Source organism: Mirounga leonina, unplaced genomic scaffold (assembly GCF_011800145.1).
Source record: "Mirounga leonina isolate KUSES-001 unplaced genomic scaffold, KU_Mleo_1.0 Mir_82, whole genome shotgun sequence".
Taxonomy (NCBI): Eukaryota; Metazoa; Chordata; class Mammalia; order Carnivora; family Phocidae; genus Mirounga; species Mirounga leonina.
In genome coordinates, this window is record NW_023270825.1 from 44,165,084 (window position 1) to 44,183,664 (window position 18,581).

Below are 18,581 nucleotides of genomic sequence, written 5' to 3' on the forward strand. Positions count from 1 at the left end.
TATTTATTTATTTATTTATTTATTTATTTATTTATTTATTTATTTATTTATTTATTTTTTACAAAGACTGCAAAGTAGCAAGTGAAGTCAGTAAAGAGACACGATTCCAAAGAGGGAGTCAAGCTCTTGTCAGCCCATCAAGGAGATGGGGAGATTGCACTCTATCCCAAGGCCATTGGGAAGCTCTACGAGATAGTAAATCACAGGAGAGAGAGATGATCTGATTTTCTAATTCGTGTTTTAGAAAGATCATTTTGGCTGCAATGTGGCACTATTAATTAAAACTCTCATCATCAATCATTGTATTTTTTATTAGAACGTTGGAGTGATTCGTGACCTCCTTCTGCACTTTACATCTTTACAGAATGAATGGCAAATCATATGTCCCCCGGGAAAGTCATGTAATGAGCACCAGTACCTTAGCAGTTTTGTGGGACCTTTCAAACTCGAAGGGATTCAATCAGAGTTCTTGAATCTTTTTTTTTTTTAAACCCTGATTCACACTGTTTAAATATGTATTGAGCACCAACTACATGCCAGAATGCAAGGTGCTATTATTGCTGTGTGGGATCAAGGACAAAAGCTGCAGTTAGGAGGCCATGACTGTCTTGTTCATTGCTCTACACTGCAGTGCCTGGCAAACAGTGAGTGCTCAATAAATGAATAGGTGGAATGAGGGGACTTAGAGAGATGGGCAAATTACTTGGTCTTCATGACCACAAAATGAGAACAATAGTAGCTTCTATCTGTCAAGGCTGTTGGGAGCAGTAACTAAGATAATGTAGGTAAAACACCTACTTTGCTTAGTATACACTATAAATCATATTTACTCAAATAGTTCTAAGATTGTTTGCTATTCCCAGTATTGATAGACAGAAACTAAGAACTTAACCGATGACAATCAAACTTCTGATATCTATTTCTCTATTGTCCTCTAGATCCTATAATATCACTTCAAGAGAAACATGTGATTTATAACCAGGTGAAAAAGGGTCATTCACTCAGGTTACTCAACAGATATTTTCTAAGGACATCCAAAGCACCAGGCATGAGTCATGCAGTGGTGAACAGAATAGACGAAGTCCCTGTTTTCATGGAGCTTATAATCTAGAAGGGAGACACTAAACAAAGAAAATCTCATTATATTATAATCCAGTCTGTCATTAGAGAGAATAATAGAAGCTAATTTAATAATAGAAAGGCCAGTCTTCTCTGAAGAAGTGACCTTTAATCTGGGAACTAAGAGTGGGAGTTTTATTAAGAATAGGAGATAAAGCATTCCAGGCAGCAGGAAAATCCTGTGCGAAGGCCCTGGGAAGGAAAAAAAACTTTGGCCCTTTGGAAAGATGGAGAGAAAGCCAGTGTGGCAGAGTGGAGGGAGATGAAACTAGAAAGAAGGCAAGGCAAATCTTGAGGGACGTTGGTTGCCACATGGCCTTCCTTTATCCAGACTAAAGGATACATAAACTGCCTGAAATCTGACTGCTCTCCGGCCGTATCAGAGCAGTCCAGGATGCCTGCAAAATAGGAGGGCAGACTAACTGTGGTCTGAACAGTCATACTGAAGCCTCGGGAAAAGTTGGTTCATTTTTCCCCCTTCTGGTCATCACGATAAATGAAAAGCATGTAACAAAGGAACCTAGCCGTTTGTTGAGAATGTTTATATATTTGCAGATATACATTGCATATATTTCTAACTACATTTCTATCCCCATCAAAGTAGAACTCTTAGAAAGCCTTTTTTTTCCTGCTTCTTTTTTTCTTGGATGTGATTCTTCCAGTGGAAACCATCAGTGGGAGTAAGGAACAATTTAGCATAGAGATGCTGTGGTGGTTTCCCAGGAGAGGCAGGAGAATTTTGGGTGTCGTAAGTGTTTGGGTGGTGGCGTATGCCCTGAATTTGCCCAGAGAAGCCTCCATTTTCCCTCTTAGTGATTAGAACAACCTGTGTTCAGGAATACAGTATTTAAACAGAGAGATTGGCATTGCTATCTTCCAGGATGGTGAAGGCTTAATTAACATTTGAAAATGCTTTGAGATCTTTGGATAAAAGTGTTCTGGAAGCATGCAGTGTTATTATCTTTGGAGGGATATAGGTCATGTGACACAGGAAGTGGCTTTGAAGGAAAAGAAAACCTTTCATCAGGCGAACTCCTTGGGGTGGTTTGAGCCTGTTTTGAGTGACTCAACATGCCCGTGTCATCTCTCTCTAGACCATGAATGTACAGCTTAGCAACTGCCACCATCATTAACTGCAAGAATTAGGTAAGCTTGCACGTTAAACATATTACAAATTATGCAGAATCCTAAAGCATTTAGAGCAGCTGCCCCTTAATAAGCAACGAATAAATATTAGCTATTACTATTATGGTTGTTCTCATGAACATAGTTTAAGATGTCTGGATCTGTTTTCTCTGAACTTAATGCCTTTTAACCAAAGAGTTTGATGTTCTTCAGTGATAAACTAATCTAAATTTCATTTTAAAGACTTGGTAAAGAGCAAAATAAATGTAAATCATTACTGTTGAGGTCCTACTGTGAGAACTACAGATAAGGCACCTTCAGTGCCAAAGACCCTTCCTGTCAGGTAACATGAGATCAGTGTTGGATACTTAGTCCTTCCCTTTTCAACAAGAAGGACTCAAAATAGAAATTGGGTTTCCTAACTTCTACTTCCCTGATGATTCCTCAGGGTCTTCACTGGACAGGATTTCAAATAGAATACTTAAAAGTAGTTGCAATTTATTTAAGGGTAGAAGTGCAGAAAGACTTCATCCTGTTCCTTCCACTAGCTTTTATGTCTTCAGAATACTTCCTGGAAATGTAGCTGTCAGGACACAGGTGGGGAGTGGGGAATAGGAATATGGTTCACTTGAGAAAAGTATATTTTTGAGCAATATATATGTCAAACCAAACTTGCCCATGTGTATTTGTGAAATTAATTTTGCTGGCTAGATGACCAGAGGTTTGTTTTGTTCTGTTTTTTAAATACACACCTGCCTCAAATATGATATTCTGAACAAAGAAAAGGTGTGTTGGGAAGTGGCACAGGAAGAGGAGAGAGAGAAAGAACAAAGGGTGTACGTCAGACGCTATAAACAAAGAGAGAAAGGGGCGACGTCGGAGGAAGGGCCCCTCAGGGCATGCTGGGAAGATGGGTGCCCTGGGGCATGCCGGGATAGAGAGCTCACCCAAGGCATGCCGGGAAGGGTTCCAGGACCTTTAGCTGCACCTGTGGGTGGGGAGGTCCCCTTTAGGCGCGGGCCCACGGTACAGTGGCGGCAGACTCCAAGCCGACCTAATTAAAAGCTCATTACACCACAGTATCCCCATTAAGAGGGGGACCCACGTGCAAATCCCTCGGAGCAGGCGCGCTCTCTCTGCCTCCCATTTGGGAATTCCAGCCCCAGCCCCAGGGCCTGGGCGCTCCGGCCAAGTTAAAGTGATCTCCCCGTCTGGGACCATCAGGTACAGTTTCTTTCAGGATTATTTCACATTCCAGTAAATTAGTTTTATCGGCTCTGAAACAGTTTAACAAAGAAAGCTCTCTGGTCATCACGTGGGTAAAATAGCAAGAGCTAAAAGAACGTGTGCTTCACCTAATCAGAAACAAATAACTAAATCTGTCTGAAAATGCAGCCTTTCCTTTCCCGTCCTCCTTTCCATTTATCTTTCACTGGTGGGATTTTGAAATTACCATTCTATAGGCGGACTGTGGTACCGATCTTTCTCTCCTTGTGTTTTATATAATTGTTGCCGACCTTGACAGAAGATCTCAAAACTTAAGTATAAAGTTGGTAAATGATACTATTGTTTGGGAGGTGGGGTAGAGATGGGGTGGGAGCAGAGGGTTTATCTAAGGAGGAAAAAAAAAAAAAAAAGGAAAATGCCCGCTAACCAGGCTCAAATGAACTGAAATGGATCAAAGTAAACAGAGACATCTAAAAGCTTTTGTAAGTTAAAAGTGGCTATCTGTTGCAGGTCTTGCCTCATTAACTGCTGATTGAAGCTCTGCTTGGCCCTCTGGGATACCTAACACCCCAGGCCTATCACCAGATGAACCCCCGGTTAGGCGCTTTTGCCTTTGCCTGTGTTGCTTTGTACAGCTCCTTGACCTCAACCTTCTTACAAATGTTTATCCTTCTACCAGACAAAGTGAGTAAAGGTTTGTCCTTGAGAATCTTGCTGGGAATTTCACTTCCAGCCAATGAGGAATTCCCAGGAAAGAGAAATGGAACGCACAGTAGTATCTAGGGAGATCGGTGTTCTGAAAAGTAGACATGCAGCTCTGGTGTTTTAAATAGAGCCTCTGCCCAAGAATATGTAGGGGAAGGAGTCCACAGTGCGTCCTTCCCTTGGGTGTTGGCCTCATTTCCATATGTGAATGGTGAAAGGTGACGATGAGGCCATATGCTTGAAGATAGAGATATCTCTTGGCTCCCATGGTCACAGCCCTTTACCAGGCCGTTCAGCTGGGACCGGGAGCTGAAACTGAGAGGGCTGTCTAGGGGAGGAAGACAGAATAGTCGTGGGGGTAGGTTTGGGGGGTGGGGTGGGGAGGGAGGAGCAGGGCTCTTTGAGTGGGACCAGATAGGTCTCTGTGTAGAGTAATATTACAGCTCTTTCTCTCATAAACAAGCTGCATGCCTGCTTCTAAAGACCCATCTGGCATAGCTTTGAGAATGGCAATAATTACAAGCTGATGATGGACATGGAAAAAAGCCCTGCTGAGCTAACTCATAAGGAAGTACAGGCCAGGACTGCAGGGAAATTACAGGCTGAAAACCTTTCTAGTTTAGGCCTTTTGGTGTTCTTAATCACAGACTTTAAATGTTGTAATAAACACTGTTGCATTTTATTGACCAACTCCCATGACAGGCAAATCTTTTTCATTTTATTTTATTTTTACCATTTGCTCTTTGGAAAGCTGCTCAGCAGTGTCTGTCTAGGCCATGCCAATAGGCCTTTAGTTTTTCTGCTTGTAGGAAAATTAGGTAAACAGGGGTGACTTTTTATTTAGTTAATAGAAATTTACAAAATTTTGTCTTAAATTGCTCTCTGCATTTTGTGGTTCAGACGGACTCTCAGGCTGGATGCTTAACCTGTAACTGTATAAGATATGGCCTGGCTGCCTCAAGGAAGAAGAGGCTAGAAGAACAAACTTGGGAAGAATAATTTATGACTCGGTATCATCAAATAGTGTTTATAATGTAGAAACAAGTAAAACTCCAAGTTAAAAACTATACCGTTAGATTAATGGAACCTTAGGTTCTGGTCTCGTTTGTACGGATGATCCTTATTTCAGGGATATATTTGATACTGAAAGGATGATTCTTCTCAGAGTTTTGGATCCTAATATTATACAAGTGGATCTAAGACATTTTGTTCCCTCAGACATTTTAGATCATTTAATGGAGCAAATGTGTTTAGGAAATCTTCCTAGAAAGAAGAAGATAGAAACACTGGAAATTTTCTTTCCTCTGAAACATTATTAACCTCAAAATCTAGAACTTAAATGTCATGGCAAAATTAGTCTTGAATATAACACATTACCAATTGCTGTAATAATGGGATTTTGAGACCTCGTGTGGGTTTTGTTTTAATTCAACACACATTATCTGTTTCCATCAAAAGAGTTTAATCTTCATTTTATACATTTTCAAAGTCTGAGTTAGAAATGATGAGTAATGTTATGAATCAGGATTTTTTTCTGTGTGTGATCATATTAACTTATACTAGTAGATCTCTGTTCAAAAGATACCTTTAAGGATTTTAAGGCAGCGCATGTGAAGTTCATTATTCCATAAGCACTAGATACTGCTTTAGTAACTTACTTTTAGGTCCTTCTCTTCTTTGCCACAATTGCTCATTTATATTCCTTAAAGACTTGTATTTTATTCTTTGTATTTTGCATCCAGTCCTGGCTATCCCAGATGGATTATTTAGTTCTGTCCTTTTGCATTTGATTACTTGTTTGAGGACATAAAGTTTTGGGGGTCTCTGAAGTTAAGGCAATGAAATGGTTGTGCAGTGGAAATTTACCAATATAAAATCAATTTCTTGTCCTTTCTTTGCTTTTCATAAGCATTGCTTTACCTGAAGGTCCCCCTTGTCAATGAGAAATTATTTCTTTATTTTGAACTGTCTCTTTTCCTATAGAGGGTAGAATTGTTCCTAACAAAAGAAGCATGAATTGGTGGAAACTATATATTAAATGCAAGACTATTTGTCTAGTTTTCATTAGGTTGCTGAGTGAAAAGCCTCAATTCCTCTCTTTTCCCAAGGTACTCAGATATCCATGAAGTCCCCCTCATCTCACACTATCGTTTCTCTCACTGGGCGCAACCCGACTTTAAAGAATTCAACACTTACTGGTCTTTAGAGAACTGTCAGCAATGACAGCAACCAGGAATGCTGACATGTCTTATTGTTTACAGAGGATGAGCACAACAAGGCATCTCGGATGACTTGATAAGCCCTGCAATTTCTCTCTCCCTGATTCTGGCCTCTGGACCAGCTGCCTTTTCGTGGCCGGCTAAAGACCCACGTATCAAAACTTGATCTAAACCCCACAAGTCAGCGAACAGCCGCAAAGATAAACGAGGGCTGCTCAAGGTCGCTTTGTAAACAGTGAAAACAGAAAGAGAAACGAGAGTATCTCAGTCCCCGATTCTTTATATGCATACAGTTTTCATCTGTACTTAAAGTTTGATGAGAAAACATCCTGTGCTAGCATTAAAGGAAGCTCATGGACTGTTATCATGGTCTTGAATACTTAGTCTCTTTTTCTTACTTTAGCATCCTTCCATTCCTCTAGAAGTACTTGTACTTAAATTAAGTTCAACCTTTTTGTTATTGTTCTGTTTTGGTTTGAAATGTTCTCAACATACTCTTTTCTATTTAAGGAATCGTGAGGTGTCTTGGAAATTATAGAAATGCACATGCTTTTCCTCATTCCTACGTTGTAAAGAGGAACTTTCTTATCAGGAAGGGGACCCCAGGAAATTGAAACCCCTTTCCTCCTTTCCTTGTGCTGTCTTTCGGCATTGAACAGGTAGAAGAAGAAAGGAAAGTTTCGTGGGTTTATGTTGCCCTAGGGTCAATGCTTTTGTTAAATGATATATATCCTAACTTTATCAACTATGTGGGGCTTGGGGTATTGTCTTCCTTAAATTCTTTGGAATTGAGGCAGTGCTGTTCTGAAGATGCCAGGCTCTTCCCAGAAAGGAGCTGTTTCAGGGTACTTGGATAAAAGATTTTTACAATAGGCTTTTCCCCTGTTTTTCCTTTTTTGCAGAAATGCCATTGTTGAAAATAGTGTATGCCACAGTTGATTAGAACAAAGCACCTTTCTTAATTTTAGTAATTGCAAGCCCACATCAATCACAAACACTGTAGCTTAATGTTGACAGTCGCAGAAAGGGATTTAATCTTGATTATGAGGCAAAATCTTCCTGGTTTCTGCTAACAATCTGCTCAACTCTTTCTGGACAGTTCTCATAAAATATATGCCTAATTTTTACCAGAGCGTCTGTCTGTAGATGCATTCTTTTGGTAAATCACTGCTTTGAGTTGAGTCTCAGAACTCAAGTGACTATTCCCTTTTTTACAGATGGTGAAACTCAAGTTCTGCCATCTCTCCTCTCTGTGGGCTACAGCATGAGTGACACTATGACCTCAGGGCTGTGTGCTTCCAGGTAAGTTTTTAACTTTGCCGCTCTCTCCCATGAGCCCAGTCTAGAGGTAAAGGCTCCGTTGTAACTGGGACACTCAGAACAGAAGGCCCATTGGTCAAGGCTCCCAACAGCGATAAGCAGTGGAATGCGAAACAGCAAGCTCACAGCTCTTTGCAATCGATAGCACCATCTAAAAACACTTGGAACAATGCGTTCTATGGCTAGGAAATGATACAGAGGAAGAAGAGTCACTCCAGGTCAGTGGTTGAGCCTCTGGAATTATTGAATACTGCTGATTCTGCCGGTGGCTGTACCTCTCAGTACTTCCTTTGTATACTGGGGGCAATTTCTATTCTCCCAACCAAGTTAAATGTATTTTGTGATTTGACAGGCTCAAGTGCTAACTCTTGTTGAAATATCTATATTTGGAGTTACTCATAGATGTGGTACAAATACATTTTCTTCCATACGCAAAGATGAACTTTCTTGCAAAATTATCCAGATACTTTATTTCTCTCAGTGAACCATCATTTTAAGAATTTTTCATCGGTACCAGGTACAGAGTGGGTAGACATTTGTGCTTATATGGGATGAACTCTGTAGAGGTCTCCATATATAGATGGGACCTACTGATGCTACTTCTAGCGAAATAAGAATGATACTATACTCATCAGAAGAAGGACTTCATGGTAAATCAAGGGTCAGAAAGTGATGTGCTGGCCAAGGGGTATAGTACTGTGTTTCTCCCCATTTCTTCTCCAGCCCCCTATTGCTTCTTGTCCAGTCTGGCTGTGGCATTCAGATAGTTCAGTTCCAGGTTTTGTTTTTAGCTTGAGACTGGGGAGTAATTGTGGAGTTTGAGGTTCTTCTACTCCTGGCTCCTTTCGAGTCCAAGTGTCGTTTTCAAGATTGGGTTTCTTGTTTTCTCAGGTAAATTCATTGGCCTGCCTGCTTAGCTTTTGTACAGTTCAGCCCTCTATCTGCAGAGATATGAGACCATGAGATCTGCTAACATGTAAACCAGAGATAAAAGCATTTTTAAAAATGTCTTCCTGCACACAGGCCTGCTTTATAATAAACCAGAACAGTGCAGGCATTAAGATGTTGTTGAAATGCCTGAGTGTCTCTGCCCTTTTATTACATCCAGGGTGATGAGGTCATGGCTTACTGTTTAGCTTATATGGTGCAATTAAGAGATTCATTTCTTAACGTGATTCATCTCAGGAAGAGTTGACTCAAAAGTTTCAGGGGAGAGGCAAGACTCGTATGAGAAGATGTTGGAAAATTATGGTTTTCTTTTGGAAGTTTGAGTTCATTTTTTCATTCCAGGCGAGAGTGAGAACTGCAATAAGCCTGTCTCAGATTTCTGAGTAGCAGGGAATTTGATTACTTAATGCCTATAAGGCTAAGGAGATAGTTTTAGTTCTTGGCTTTTTTCCCCTCTTTGGAATGATGGCAAAAATGTGAACTAAATATTTGTTTTATTAAGACATCGTTAGATCTCTGTATGTAGAGATGTTTAAATGAAACAATATCTTAGATGTGTATATATATATATATATACACACATACATATATATGTATATTATATATTTATATATTTTTGATATATAATATTTTATTGGGATGTTTATCTGTTGAGCCTTCATCGAACCCTTTTAAATGTAGATTTAAGTTTCTACTGCTGAAAAAGAGGTGGTCTCCCCATTTGGCCAGGGCAGTTCTCAACCATAGTCAAACCCTTCACAAGAATGTGTGAATACAAAAATGTTAAGAAGCAATGGATTAGGCCATCTCTATTCTTTTGTGAAAAACTTATTCATGGGCCTCAGTTTGAGTAGCATACTGAGGTTCCTTTCTTCCCTCCAAGTCTTCCTTGATTGTGATTCTTGGCTTGGTCTTTTATCCATGGTTCAGCTTTTAGTGAAAATTAATCATTTCTCTACAATTCTGTACAAGAACCATTCATGAAATGCCTACCTTATTTAAGGCACTATGCTAGGCACCCAAGAACATCTTTAGAGGGATTAACTACTGTCTCTATCCTTTAGGAGGAGATGGAAAATTCTACAATAATGAATACAAGTCAGATTGGGAGAAATATTGTAACAAAGGGTTATATGTGCTCTGAGGAGGGAACGATTTATTTTGCCTTGAAATCAGGTAGGGCTTCCTGGAGGTGGTAACACTTGAATTAGTCTTTAGAGCAGAAGCAGGATTTGAAGAGATAAAGCTAGAGGAAAAGTGCAAAGTTTTAGGGACGCCTGGGTGGCTCAGTTGGTTAAGCATCTGCCTTCGGCTCAGGTCATGATCCCAGGGTCCTCGGCGGGGAGCCTGCTTCTCCCTCTCCCACTCCCCCTGCTTGTGTTCCCTCTCTAGTGGTTTCTCTCTCTCTCTCTGTCAAATAAATAAATAAAATCTTTTTTAAAAAAAAAGGTGCAAAGTTTTAGACTTGTGAAAGCCCATGACAAGATTCAGAAAAGGAGATGAATCTGTTCTGGGTAGAGCATTAGCTGTCTGTGAGGAGAAATGGCAGATAAGTGTTGAAGTATAGAACACTTCCTATTTATTAGTGGCCTTGAATGTTATGCTCAGACATTTGGACTTTATTCTAAAAGAAAACAGAAAACTAGTAAAAGCTTTTGGACTGAGAGGGTGCACCACAATTATAACTGTACCTTAGGAAGGTAACTGTCAGAGATGTGACAAATAACTTGGAGTAGAGAAAGCAAGTGGTGATGGGGGACCCAGTGGGGGCTATTCTAATAATCCAGATATAGATGACATGATGTAGGACAGTGATAGTAGAAGCAGAAGTAAGAGAAGAATCCAAGAAACCTACTAAGTCTAGAATTGAATGTGGTGGGATACATAAATGACAGAAATTTCTACTTTAAGGTGATTAGTAAATGGAGAAACCATGACTGAGATAAGGAAATTTAAGAGAGGAAGGTTGAAGGAGAAAACAATAGTGCTTAAATTGACATTTTAAATACACTTTGATTATACACACCATTTCTTTTGTTTCTTGAAGAACAAACTTGTTATAGCCATTTGCTCTCGATTCCATTGTTAGAATTATACCCTATTTTGCTTTTGATTTAGGGCCTTGACACACTCTGACTCCTCCAAGGAAGAGAAGAAAAGGTATATTTTCTTTCTCTTACTTCTGAATGTATTTCTATTTTACCTAATCTCAAGGTATTTCTGAAGAGTATCTTGAGCTTTACTCAAGATGGACCCTTTGACCTAACTCCTCTCTCTCTGGCCATACTCTTGAGGATGAGGCAATTTGAAATCCTTACTAATGCTTATAAGGATTCTCAGACATAGACAGAACTGGCCTTTACAAGGCTAGAATTGGAGCCAAACTGGATTCTTGGATCATGTATCTCCTGCCGGTTATGAAGCTGCCAGACTACATCCAGTGGGTGGAAATGGACACCAGCCCCCGAGGAAGTGATGGCTGCACATGGGCGTCTGCTACCTCTGCTGCTTCCTCTCCTCCATGAGGAAGGAAACCGTGGGCTTTCCTAGGCATTGTTCTTGTTCTCTTAACGCAGGGGGACTGAAGACTCTTGGACTTTGGAGCTTGGATATGAACCTAAGCCTGGAGGGGTTTCCAGAGAGCAGACGGTTCCCATCTCTGAATGGTTGTTACTTGCTTTCTCCACCCCCCTTCCGGTGCTGTACAATTCATTCCATCTCCAGAATTTTCGTGCACAGGCTTAGAAAGTCTTAGTGAAGTACCTGGAGTTCAAAGACCATGCAAGGCTTTACGGTGGAGACACTGAAATGGAAGGAAGGGAGTGTGCCACTGAACTTCCTTCCTGCACATGCAGTAGAATTTATATAAATATTTAAGCTCTTTCCTCACTTATGTCTTCATCAGATTTGCATGCCACATATCCAATGACTAGTCCTCCCGAACAGTGGTGAGGAAGAGTGTTACTAAAATTGTAAATATCTACTTTTCTTTTTTTTTTTTTAAAGATTTTATTTATTCACTTGAGACACACAGAGAGAGAGAGAGAGCATGAGCAGGGAGAGAGGCAGAGGAAGAGAGAGAAGCAGGCTCCCTGCTGAGCCAGGAGCCCGATTTGGGGCTCAATCCCAGAACCCTGGGATCATGACCTGAGCCTAGGGCAGATACTTAACCATCTCAGCCACCCAGGCGCCCCGTAAATATCTACTTTTCATTGATAAAGCTCTTCCAGAGTTTGCAGTATGAATTTGGTTTGCAGTTAGAATTCCCCAAATTAAATATTTAAAAATTCTGGGCAGCAAATTCACCTCTGAATCTCTAGAAAATAGTGTGTAAAGGGTGGATCTAACTAGATTGTGAAGTTAAGGGACCCTGTGCTTTATGTGCTTAACAACTTCTTCAGGCCATTTTAGGTCGTTTTCCATCCAAGAAAATTGAGAATGTTATGCTTTTTTTTTTGTACGTTGTGGCACAAACTTGCTTCTCTAGTTTCGATTCCCTTGATTATTTCAACAAGAATGGCTAAGATAAAATAAATCTTCAAAAAGGACATAAGTATGAGCCTTTCCTGCTGATTCTAGCCCAAAAGCATGCATTAAACACTTACCAGATACCCAGCATACTGAAGGGTGCTGTGTGGAACAAAAAGAAGAAGAGCCCCATAGGAGCTCACTGCGAAGTTTCTGAGTGGGGGAAGAGAGGGCTGGAACTGAGGAAGGGGGAGGCCCACTATCAGAATCTCAGGGCTCTGATCCCTTAAAGCCCCATCAGGGGGAAATGCTCAGAAGAAAAGCCCAGCGTCCGCCCTCCTCAGTCTTTTAGAGATGGAGTAGTTGGGGGCGGGGGGGGGGGGGCGGGTAGGGGCGGGTGAGCAGGATTGAGATGAGGTGGCGGACTGGTTTATTTGTGATAGACTGACTGGCTTTAAATTCTCCACAGTAGTGGGTTTGAGGGCAGCAATGCAAAGGGCAGCTTCTTCTTTTTTCTTTTAAATGTTAGCTTATCAGTAGCTTTCGTGGCAAAATCCTCATCCTTTTCGTCTTTTATAATTCTTCATGGTATTCCCCCTAAAGGCAGCAGGTAAGTGCTGGGGTCTAGCCCTCAAAGAGGCTGATGTTCTCCAGACACGTCCATAGACACTTGTAAGTTGAGAGCCGAATCGTCCATCAGACACATTTTCCTTGTCAAATCATGCCTGTCCCACCTCGCTGACACTGATAGTCCTGGGAGCCAGTTCTGATGCCAACCTGTATTGAACTCCTAGATGTGAGTACACTTTTTTGAAGGGCAGCTTGGGCTAAAACTTGACCTTTCTGAGCTTTGGGAGGTGGGCAGGGGAGCAGAATGTTGCTGGGGAGAGAGAGATTTCCTGGTTATTGGTACAGGGAGTCTGTTTACTTGCCTTCAAGGGTCACAGCCATCTGAATGGGCTTCTCTGGCTCTGCTCTTGGGTTTGGTTTCAGAGGACCCAGTCTGTGGAATTCCACTCCCCATGGCCCTCCCCTTACTCTGTTAGGTATGGGACTTTTATCCCACAGTACAGTTCACGGTTTCCCCGGGAACACAGCAGCTTGCTTGCAAGAACAGCAGTTGGAAAGGCTGTTTTAAGTGGAGTTTACTGTTGTTGTATAAACCTTCATTTAAAATTGACTATAAAATGTTTCTGAACCTGCCAAACACGCATTAAAATATTTTGCTCCATTTATGCCTATGTGTAACATTCGGTTTCTAAAGAGCTTTAATCAAGTAATCTTCAAGTAGGAAGTTATTCATCTTTATTGCCAGTCGGTTCTCAGTGGTGGTCGTGGCAACAATCTTTTTATTGCTTCTGTGTTTAGTTGTTCTTTGACATGATAGAAGTCAGCTGCAGTTCAATGAGCTCACTATTTGTGCAACTTAATTGCTTGCTTCCTTCAATACATACTCAATTTTTCCTTTTATGAGCAGGGTTGTTGGAAAAATTAAGCTTAAGGATATAGCCATCCACTGTTAATTAACCTCCTTCCCAAACACATTAGGAAAATAGGTCAAATAACTGCTGAGTGCTAAGTGTACTGTTCCTAAGGTCCTCCTCAGCTGAGAAGTGAATCCTGTACTGAGTGAACAAACGTTGGAGCTTTGAGCATTTTCTGGAAGCAGCGACGACATGAGAATAATGCTTTGTAACACAGCATTCCCTGCTGCACCATCTCCTGGGAGGTGATATATTGTTTGACTTTGGCCGGCTCGACCATGGCTTTAGTTTGTTTTATGTTATATCAACTTTAAAAGAAATAAAAGGCCCCTTCTACTTTTTTTTTTTTCTTTCTAGGTACCGCTTGCTTTCAAAGGAGGATCCTAAATTCAGCTTCCCTTTTAGATAGTGACCACTGCTGTCATTTTAACTCATAATTCCTAAAATAATCTGAATATTTGTGGGGATGTATACATGTTTGTGATGACTATAAAAATATGCTCAGTGAAGGAACTTCTCTATTAAAATAGATTTATATAGAACTCTTATAATGTCTCTCTTGTCAGCGTTATATTCAGATGGAAAATCACTTTAATTGCAGTGGTGAAGGGCTGATTGGAGCTTTGCCAACTTGGCAGAAAATATTTTGAAGTTTATAGACTTAGAAAGAAAAAAAAAGAAAATGTGATAGTTCCTGAATTTGGAAGAAGACAGGAAAATGTCAGGGTCCAGTTTATACTTTTAAAGAGAGCAAAGCAAATGCAAACAAAATTAAAATGGAATACTATGCCAGAGCTCAAATATCACATTTGTGATATTTATCCTCTATCTCTAGTTTCCATATTTAGCCTTTAATTAGGAACGAGTAGGGGAGAAAAAAAGAAACTCAACCAACACTTCAAATAAATCTTAAACTGATAAGTATAGAAATTTCTTTTCTTTAAAATTATTACTCAGTTACAATCTAAATCTTATTAGCTGTAGGTCGAGCTCTACATTTCTAAAATCATCTGCTCTGATAAGATCATTACCAAATACTGGTTGGTTCAGTACTCTTCCAAACTTTCAGGCTCCCCCCCCCCCCCCCCCCAATTTGGGCACATTTCTCGCTTTGTACTTAACAGTCAGTGAGAAGCATCTTGCAGCACCTTTTTTCCAGTGTGATTTCAGGATATCCATGACACAGAATGATGTCGAAATGGTAACCTTTGGGCTTCTTGTTTTGCCTACCTGCTGGAGGGATAATGATTCTTTGCCAGTCTAGGCCCCAGGGGATTGTTAGGAAACTTGATTAGCTAATGCTTGTCGGGAGCCTTGAAACAAAAAATGTTTTCCCTGTGTGTTACTTTGTCCCCCAGTAAAGCTTGCAAGAATGACCTCATTCATATTCATTAGTTGTGGGTGCTAAAGGTTATCCTCTCTTATCTTTTGCCCCGCTAAGTCCTGAGATGCAAATGGCAGATTGTTGACACATGGGAAATAGTTGAACCATCTGAAAGGTTGAGTATGGGAGGAGGGGCATTGCATTCACACATGCCTGTAGATACTTTGGTCTCTATCTTGTGTGGATGGCTCACAGATTCCAGATTGCTGGTGGTGGGGGGTGCTATAACTTTTGGTGGAGAAGGAACTGCTAAGAATCAAAGTCAAGGGATTGAGTTAAAGTTTTTATTCCTATCTAACCAATTATGATGGCAAATTTCGTATCTTTTAAAAGTAGAAGATACTCATCTCTAAGAAAGGGGGAAAGTAGAAGTCCAGGATTGGTGGGTACAAGAAAGTATAGAATCTTGAAAAATTTTGAGGCCTTTAGTCTAATATTCTAAAAAATATTCTCACACAGAGCCCTGTTGCCAACCTGCATGAAGCAAATTTGCAAATAATAGGTTTAACTTTTTAAATATTGCCTTTAAAAGAGCCAGTCTTTTGCCTCAGGAGAACATGTTGGGTCATGTTAGCTTCTGTGAACTGGTATCTTGCTCATCTTATAGATTCTTTTATTGCTTCTTAAGGGTATGTTCCTTATTTCTTAAGGGTATGTTTTCTAGCCATCATCCATTGACTTGAATTAAGCAAATCCCTGAAGGGAGAGCGGGGAGCCAGCGAGATACTGCCTACAATCGGCAGGTGGTGCTGTGGACACTACAGTGGTGAAGAAACTGGCATTTAAGAGGCAAAGATGCTTGGGGGGAAGACTGGGTGATGAGATGACTTGAGCTCCTCTTCAGCTCTCAGGGAGGTTCACAGGGCATCTCAGAATCTGAATGTGGGAAGCTGTGTGGGTTAGCCTTATAAGAACATTCTCTCTGATTTTTTAAAGTTTGCTTTCAGGTTGCATCAATTGATACCTGTTTAAATTCTACATATATGCTATTGCCCAGAGTCAAAACACAAACTTGAAGGGAGGATATTTAGGGAATTTAGAAATCAATATTTACTCATATTCTAAAGCTGCAGAATGTGAACTAGGAACTCAAGCCCGATGTGTTTATAATATAAAACTACATTTCATGCTCACAGAATATTTTCCATTAGGGAAACATGTTAATGATTAATGCAATTTATTTAGCTATATGAAGGAGGTAGTGAGGACATTTTCCTGACTTCCTTTATCCTCCACATTCTCAGTCATCTATGACTCTTCTTTTCTTCAGAATTTTATTTGAAAGAGATTTCTGTAAACCGATTTTTAGAAGACACTTTGTGTGTAAATTTTTGCTTCTTTGGAAGTGCTACATGTAGGTGGTCAAGTTGAATAAAGAGATAGCAACAATTACTTACTTCTAAGTGAAGCCTTCCTGAGATAGCAGGAACTTTCCAAGGCTCTCTTTTGAAGGTTGGCACTTGTCTCTTTTTTCCTGAGACATCAGAAGGGAACTCCTTTTGTAGATTAGACCAGAGGCAGATGGAGGTCCTGGGGAGGAAATGTAATTTCTCTCAATAAATGTTTCGTAAGCTGAGGCCTCTTGGGAACACTGTCTTTCTACCAGAAATGTGGACTTTTCTCCCTGATGAATTTCTGTTCTCGGGAGCAGATATTTGGAAGAATTTTCCTCTCTGCCTCCAGGGCTAGAAAGCATGGGTGTCCTAATGGTGACAGAGCCCATCTTCCAAGGGAACAGCTGAGGGAGTTGTGAATGTGTGGACCCCAGTCCAGAAGTCACTATTAGATGGATCATCCCATTCTACATGAGGGCAAGGAACCAGGGTTGGAGGTGGGGAGAGGAACAACGAAACTGATTGAGGACAAGGTGGCAGAAATCAGGATCTGAGAGTGGGAGGGCAGGACTTTAGGGCCCAACTCTCACCCAAGTCTAGAACCTTGCATGTCCCAGTCTACCCAGTCCGGTGGGAGCTGAGGCAGGCAGCTGGCTGAGTTGCTGAGGGAGGATGCCGTGAGTGGTCTCTCCACGTGACTGGAAAGTCTGACCAACTAAGGGGACCTGGGAATGGAAACCAGTTTACTGTATATTCAGAAACAGGGATATTTCTGATTCACCAGGGCAGGCTCCTCTCTTACTTCTTGGAACAGATTGCTCTCTTCTGAGCCTGGAGCCTGGGCAGTGCTTGAGCAGCAACGAGGAGCGTAAGTTTCCTGTCACTTCCTCTTTGGCAGGTTGTGTCTGCAGACACTGGCTCCCATACCCCATAATTACTTTTTCACATTTTTTAATATAGTAACACATGGTTGGGCTTGTGGTGGGGGAACCAAGTGATGCCTCCGGGCCATGAACACTATAAATAACTTCAGGGATTGTTTTATATGGTTAGGGAAGGAAGCAGTTTCTTTCTTAAGAAATAGCTCCAAGCAAAGAAGCAGGGTTTAGGAACAAATAACTCTTATTTTCAGGAGCCCATTTGCCTTTTGTATTTCTCTATAGATCAGAAATCTTCTTGGTAATTTCTTTTCTCGCTGGGCTGTGATATCAGCTTTTAATCTGAGTGGTTATTGCAGCCATCTTGAAGTTTAGAGAAAAGTGCGTGTATTTTGTTTATGAATGTGACATTTAAAGTGATCAAGTCCATTCTCTAGGGTTAGCTTCTGACTGTGAACTCCCTGACAGGCAGCCACATGCAGGTGTATGTGCTGATGGAAGGCCTGTGTTGTTGGAAGGGATGACAATAAGCAATCTAAAATAATTCCTCATGACTTCAACACAATTTTTAAACCATCCAAGGCGGTGCAAACTTAGAGCTTCTTGGGAATAGAAATTTTGGACATTTGTTGTGGAGTTTAGTTACTTACCATTTTTCACTGTCGGGAAGTTCTTCCTTTCATTTAATCTTTCAATGTATTTTAAATTTTTTGCTTCTTATTTATTGAATGGAGGTTGACAACAGCTGGTTAAGATAACCTTTCAATAACTGCCCTTTATATGTTTCAATGGCCTGGTCTCTAAACTTGCACATAATTTAATAATTAACACTTAAATAAGATAAACTCTATTTTTATTATAAATAGAAATCTAATAGAAAAATTTCTACATATAGCAGAAATATTCTAAAAATACTCTGTAGATTTCACTACAGTGTCTATGCTTTGGCTTAACTCATATTTGTATAAATTTGATTTGTACAATTTCCTTCTAAAGGAGAGCAAGTACTTTGGATTATCTTTGCATTATACATAATGTCATTTTGTAATATATTTACATTGCAGAAAGGCAAAGATAGTAGCCCAGTAAAGGAGATATAAAAGCTACAACTGGGGCGCCTGGCTGGCTCAGTCAATAGAACATGCAACTCTTGATCTCAGGGTCGTGAGTTCAAGCCCCATGTTGGGCGGGGAGCCTACTTAAAGAACAAAACAAAACAAAACAAACCCACAACTGTCTTAGGCATTAAAATACTTTGTTTCACCCTTAGCAAATTCATTCACCGAAGTAAAACTATATGGGCAAATGGAGCTGATTTTACCTCTTGGCTCCTGCGTCAGTAGGATAGTATAGTATAGTCAGTCAGAGAG

The 18,581-nt window shown here is 40.5% G+C and overlaps 1 long non-coding RNA gene across 1 annotated transcript in view; it reads right to left on the reverse strand.

The window, feature by feature from the left end:
- LOC118002105 overlaps positions 1 to 18,581 on the reverse strand; it is a 58,816-nt gene that overhangs the window by 4,974 nt on the left and 35,261 nt on the right. Inside the window, exon 2 of the long non-coding RNA XR_004676940.1 lies at positions 16,397 to 16,529. This is a non-coding gene — a long non-coding RNA (uncharacterized LOC118002105). The remainder of the gene's footprint in view (positions 1 to 16,396; positions 16,530 to 18,581) is intronic.